Genomic DNA, 6,694 nt, shown 5'->3' with positions numbered 1-6,694 from the left:
TTAATCATGAATTTCTTGTATTACGCCTCCATTTCTAACGCAATCTGATGTGGCGGAAAGCATTGCATCACATTCGTAAAACAATAATTTGCAGAGAATCAAAGCGCTCTGGAACATGAGCAAGTTCACTAGCCTGGAATTTGAGATTAAATTATTCAACTCGAGGGGTAAAGGGGATAGATTAATTTATTTAACCTGTAAATTGTTTGTATATTGTTGGGAAAGCCGGAAGGAAGGAGACCATTGGGAAGACCAAGTTGTAGGTGGTTGAACAATATTAAAACGGATCTTAGAGATAGAGGATGGGAAGGCATGGATTGTATTGATCTGGCTCAGCATAGGGACACGTGATGAGCTCTTGTGAACACGGTATTGAACCTTCGGGTTCCATAAAATGCTGGGAAGTTCTGGAGTAGGTGCACAATTGGCAGCTTCTCAAGAAGGGCTCAGGTCCATGAGTGAGTGAGTGAGTAAATTGTTTGTGTTTAATTTCATATGTTTATAATTCTGACGCTAACTCATATAGTCAGGTTGACGAGTGCGTTAAGGAAACAATCATTCTTTACTCTGTCTAGTAAAGGAATTAAGGTTAGATTAGGGGCTTCATAAAATTAACGTTATCTTATCAATGCATAAAAATAGGGAACTTTAGTCGTTTTGAGGACATGCGCTCTAACACCTGCGTAGAACGGCAATCTTACATCTCCGACATTTTGGATACAAGAGAATCTTGCATATTTCCATCCTTGTGCGTGTCCTCAGCGCTTTGCTCTCCAATTACTACTCTCACGACCCCTTCTCCTTCCTCGACATCTTCCCCCACCACTCTGCTCCTCCAGTCAATTGCCCATAATACCATATCCACCGAAAATTAATTCCTGCTCTGGGTTATATGTATATTTCATGTCTCGAGTGTGGCAGTCCAAGGAAAAGAGCCCATTTTGTAACGTTTAAGTGGCCTTAAAGAGATTGTGCGTTTTACTGCCTAGTTAGCAGATGTTCACACTTCTATGGTATACAGCCCGAGCTCGCAGCGTGTTCCAGGCCTTATCCATTACGGGCACCCTTGTGCCTTGTAGCGACGCCAAATGAAACCTTCAAACTACTAAGTATTAGCAGGCTAATATCTGGAATTTGTGTTAGAGGACAACCAGAAGGCGGCAAGGAGCATCAGCTGGAGAAGTAGGAACCTTGTTGCCTGATGACCTTTGCAGACTCTACCGCATTATACCACAGAAGCAAGCCCAATTCTGCTGCAAGGGCTTTGTTAAAATGCCCGGGCTTTAACGTTTGTAACAAACTAACACAGATACATTTTAAGTTCTTTAATGCACGACTCGAATCAATGCTTGGAAAAGAAATGAGAAAGACTACAGAAACATGTAGCTCTGTAGCTCTTTAACGCCATTGTACCAGGTGAAGAGTTTCCTCCTGAAAACTTGTCCCTATTTACGACAGATATTTCAGTATAATGGTAAAAATGTAAAGTTGTCTCTGTGCTTAACTAATTAAGCATTACGCCAGGAAGGCGTATGGGGGAGTAGGTGTATAGATCCACATTTTCTTGACCTCCACACTAGTTGGAGGAGAGTGATCAGCTTCACGTCCCGGCCTCTTTACCCCGGGGAAAGATCCCCCGGTACTCGTTGGGTAGGAGGTTGGGTGGAGCCCAAAGGCGGTCTGGAAAAAGTGGAGAAGAGAAATGTCTTGACACTACCGGGACTCGAACTACGACCCCTCGACCTTCCAGCCCGTAGCTAGTCGCTATACTGACTGAGCTACCGTGGCTCGCATTCCATTATAATGTCGCATATTAACGTCGACGTTACCAAGGATATTATTTTTCTCTATTCATGAACATGTACAAGTTACTTGATGTTAAAAATCGTATTTTTAATGTCCACTTTATTGCCAAAAGCCTCACAAAACAGTTGAAAATTATACGTCATGAAGCCAAGAACTCGAAGAATGAATTTAATTTATTTATCTACAGAAGTTACTGCCACTGCCTTTTCAGTTCTTCCCGGTTTTCTTCGTCTCTATTGGAATTAAGAAGCAATTTATCTGACAAGACTTCTCCTTTTTTTCCTTGGCACTACAGCCCCAGTGAGCCTAGGCCTACCTCCATGAACTTCTCCGTTCGCCTGTACCTGTACACAAACACAGAAAAACGCACACACACAAACTAAACATCCATGTCCTGAGTTGGATTCGAACCCACGATCCCGGCTTCCAAGCGAGCGAAGACATTACATGCCTCAGACCGCTCGGCTACCGTGACCGGCAGTGTATAAGAATAATATATAAGAATTCAGTCCGTACCTCACAGGAAACAGATCCGAACCCACGATCCCGGCTTCCAAGCGAGCGAAGACAGTGCATGCCTTAGACCGCTCGGCTACTGTGACCGGCAGTGTATAAGAATAATATATAAGAATTCAGTTCGTACCTCACAGGAAACAGATCCGAACCCACGATCCCGGCTTCCGAGCGAGCGAAGACAGTACATGCCTTAGACCGCTCGGCTATTGTGACCGGCAGTGTATAAGAATAATATATAAGAATTCAGTTCGTACCTCACAGGAAACAGATCCGAACCCACGATCCCGGCTTCCGAGGGAGCGAAGACAGTGCATGCCGGCACTAAGTACTCACGCTGCAATCACAGTGGCCGCGCTAAGGCAGGAACAGTCTTCGCCCGCTCAAAACCTGGAATTATGAACTGGAGTCCCATTCGAGGCGTGGATGTCTGTGGGCGTTTATTCTGTGTGTAGGTAGAAGCCTTACGACGGGCTGTTCCCCCATCCAAGGAATTCTATCATCTGTTTGAAAAGATTATGAGACTGAAAAAGGGAATAAGGCCCAATAAAGGGCCGTAGAACCACAGAGAGAGAAATGTTTAAGGGTGATTTTACTATTCATTAATTGTCAGACAAATTAGGAATGTTCTAATAGCCACTGTGATCACATGATTTCGGCTACTTTAGTCGAAACTTAAACAATAAACTAATACGACGAATGGAAAGAAAAATGCAAGGAGACAGAAAGGAACAGAGAATTTAACTAATCAAGTTTCCTTCGTGTTTTTGTAGAATTTCTCCAGCATACCAATAAGAAATATTTCTGAAACACATGCTTAATGACACACTGACTGAATACGCGGCGTAGGCTGGCCTATGTTTATCTTCATATTTCCTCTTGTACGTAAATATTAATGATTCACTTAAATATAACAAGACCTGACGTTTGGGGAAATTCCGTTTATTTTCGATTGTACTCGTATGTGTTCACAGGAATATTTTTGTTTTCTTTCGATCAGTCTTCCTATGTACATGTGTTTATTTTCGTGAGCTTGCACGCTGCCTGTGGCATATTGTGTCATTCCGTGTGCTGTGACTGAGGCGTACTTGAACGTTAGTACGTGTACATACAGACTCATGGTTGCAGTTGAAGATTTCATTTGCAGAATCCAAACCTCAGTCACTGCGCCAGTGATGGAGATTAGCTCCATCTAACAGAGCCAGAATAGTAGAGATCTCCCACTCCCTCACATGAGGACGGAAAGAGATCCAGTTTCCGAAACGTCATGTTTTTAGAATACCGGAGAGGGGGCAAAGACCAAGAACCCTGCAATTCATAGGGTCACATGCCGTTGCAAGTATTTTTAGAATGTGGATAATTATCACCTAGCCAAATAGCAAAATTTTAAATGTAAACATATTTATACATACAAAATATAGAATTGATAAAAAAAAAATTAAAAATAAAATGGAATGTAAATATAATTTTATGGTAAATACAGGCGTGATATTGAAAGTGTATTTTCATACAAGGTGTGAATGCGTGTGTATCAATTATTAAATTATTTACACTTAGTATTTAACTAAGTGACAATTATCCAGTTGTGTAACAGATAAAATGTAAACTAATAAGCAGAGGATAAATTATCGGCTGAATGTATAACATTTCCCCCCCCCCCTTGGCACTACAGCCCCAGTGGGCCTAGGCCTACCTCCATGAACTTCTCCGTTCACTTCGGTTTTTCTAGATCTTACACATACGGTAGGACTCCTTGGGCGGGTGATCAGCTCGTCGCAAGGCCTCTACCTGTACACAAACACAGAAAAACGCACACACACAAACTAAACATCCATGCCTTGAGTGGGATTCGAACCCACGATCCCGGTTTCCAAGCGAATGCCTTAGACCGCTCGGCTACCGTGACCGGCTAAATGCATAACATTACACTTTATTAATTAATGTGTAAGTATTGTATTACCTGAGAATTAACTGATAGTAGGGTCGATACATGAATTGAATTGAATAAAATAGTTAAATAATAAGAGCCGTTTTGATAGCATTCAGTGGGGTTAATAATTTGTACATGTGAATATTTTATTTTCTATTAACTCACGTGTTTCCTTTGAAGGGCCGCTTCTGTGATCTAATGGTCAGAGTTCCTGGCTACAAATTCAGATGTCTTATGTTCGATTCTCGGCGCTACCAGATTTCGTGAGAAGTAGTGAGTTTGGAACGGGGTCCAACCAGCCTCGTGAAGATAATTGAGGAGGTATTTCAAGGAAATAGCGGCTCCGGTCTAGGAAACGGGCCGTGGGGATCCGTTGCGCTGACCACGCGACACCCTCTATCCGCTAAAGTTGGCACTAACTTCGCCGGCAAACGGCGGTTGCTTGGTCGGTATAGTTTTCTTGCGGACTACAGGCCACGGAGTTTTTTTGTTAGCTTTGAAGTCTGGGGGCACGCGGTAGCGTAGTTGGTTGAGGCACTATGCCACAAGCCGGAAGTTCTCGGGTTCAAGTCCCGATGAGGTCAATGGATTTTTTTCAATTGACCTAATCCTTCCAGCCGCACTATGGCTCTGGGGTTCACTCAGTCTCTAACAGAAATGAGTACCAGGAATTAATTAAATAATTTTCCTGGGGAGTAAAGCGCGGCCGGCGCGTAAGGCTGACAACCTTACCGCCATTTTTGAGCTGATTTTCTATATAATGTGGGACCCTCAACGTCTCACAATCCTATGGGCCTCCACTGCCTGTTACAGGGATAGCTTTACTTTTTTTTTACTTTTACCTTTGAAGTCAGGTGTTTGAGTGCCGGTGGAGGTAAAATCAAGAATTTTTAACTTTCGACACCACTTCAAAACTGACTCTGTGGCAACCAGGATTATTTCTTGGGAGAAATGTTGCTGGAGCGTTGATCTGATACCCCCATCCAACGCCCCGAACGTCACCCTTACACTGCTATGTGCGCAGGGTGATAGTTTTATATATAGACTTTGTAAATAATCAATGGTGATACAATACTCTAACCTATGCGCTTCTGAGGTTTGAAATACGATTTTCCTAATAAATTTATAATTCCGTTTTACATTTGCAGATATGGGCAGGAAGAACTGGTTCAGTGTTCCCTTACGGGGAACTTTATGTTCGGCCTGCTTTCCACACTGTAACCAATTCTCATCTCGAAAAAAAAAAGGCTCATGTCCAGTGCCATTAATTATTATAAAAGTAATATAAAAAGAATTTACTTTCACATGGAAATACAATATTCCTCGTATACAAAATGCATGTGTTGGAATTCGAGGCGAACTGTATTATTACTTTAATTAGTTATATTAAGTCTGTGAATTAAAAGGCAGAATTTTATTTTTCTGTATGCGAGTAGGAGAGGGGTGCAGCTGTAAGTGTTGAGGGGGGACGACAACATGAACGCACCGGCAGGACATATGTGAGGGTGGTCTATATGGACGGGATTCTGTTTCATGCATTTCGACTACCCCAAACACACTGCTCAATGCGATTACATTTTCAAAGTCATTAAGGGTCAGTTTTAGGAATTGGTACTGTTACAGCTTATGAAGAACTATTCATTCTGTTCTCTACACACATTCTCATGTTTCCACTTCCTAAACCTATGCCTGAAAGTACAGTTCTGTCACACTTTTTTTTTATTGCTAGTGGGGTGGGACTAAGTCCCTTGTACTGCGGCCACTTCTGGCCTATTGTACCAGTCCCAGATGATAGGTGAGGGTGTTTGTGGAGCAATTGGTGGAATGAAGATTGGCAGGGGAAACCGAAGTACTCGGAGAAAACCTGCCCCAGCGCCACTTTGTCCAACACAAATCCCATTTGACCAGACCCGGGATAGAACCCAGGCCGCCGCTGTGGGAAGCCAGCGACTAGCCGCTTGAGCTATGGCGCGGCCCTACTGTCACACTTAGTCACCACACTTCTAAAATATATTTCACAGTATATCGCATTGTTCTTCCGAAGTTACAAGGAGCACTGAGGAGGTGGATGAACACAGTTTCAAATGACCGAGTAACAGAATTAGTATTGTCACGTGTGGGGGTTGTTGAATGACTTATAAGACGGGTTTTGGATTTGATAATTGAATTTATTAACATCTTATGCATTCAAATGACTCGGGACTACAGGAAATACAATGCTATCGCTGATTTACACACTTCACAGTTAAACATTACACACACACTAAAATTCTCGGCCTTCATTAGTCGTATCCTGGCAACGGATTTATAGCATCCTCACCGTTGCTTCAAATCACACATGATTTTTTTTACGTTTGAATTGAATTTCGTGAACTACAATTTTAGCCCTACGACGTTCCCCGCAGCATATACAAAAGACAGATCCGTCCTCTCGTCAGAGAAGGC

The sequence above is a fragment of the Cryptotermes secundus genome, unplaced genomic scaffold, assembly GCF_002891405.2.
Source record: "Cryptotermes secundus unplaced genomic scaffold, Csec_1.0 scaffold162, whole genome shotgun sequence".
NCBI lineage: Eukaryota > Metazoa > Arthropoda > Insecta > Blattodea > Kalotermitidae > Cryptotermes > Cryptotermes secundus.
This window is presented reverse-complemented; position numbering follows the sequence as displayed.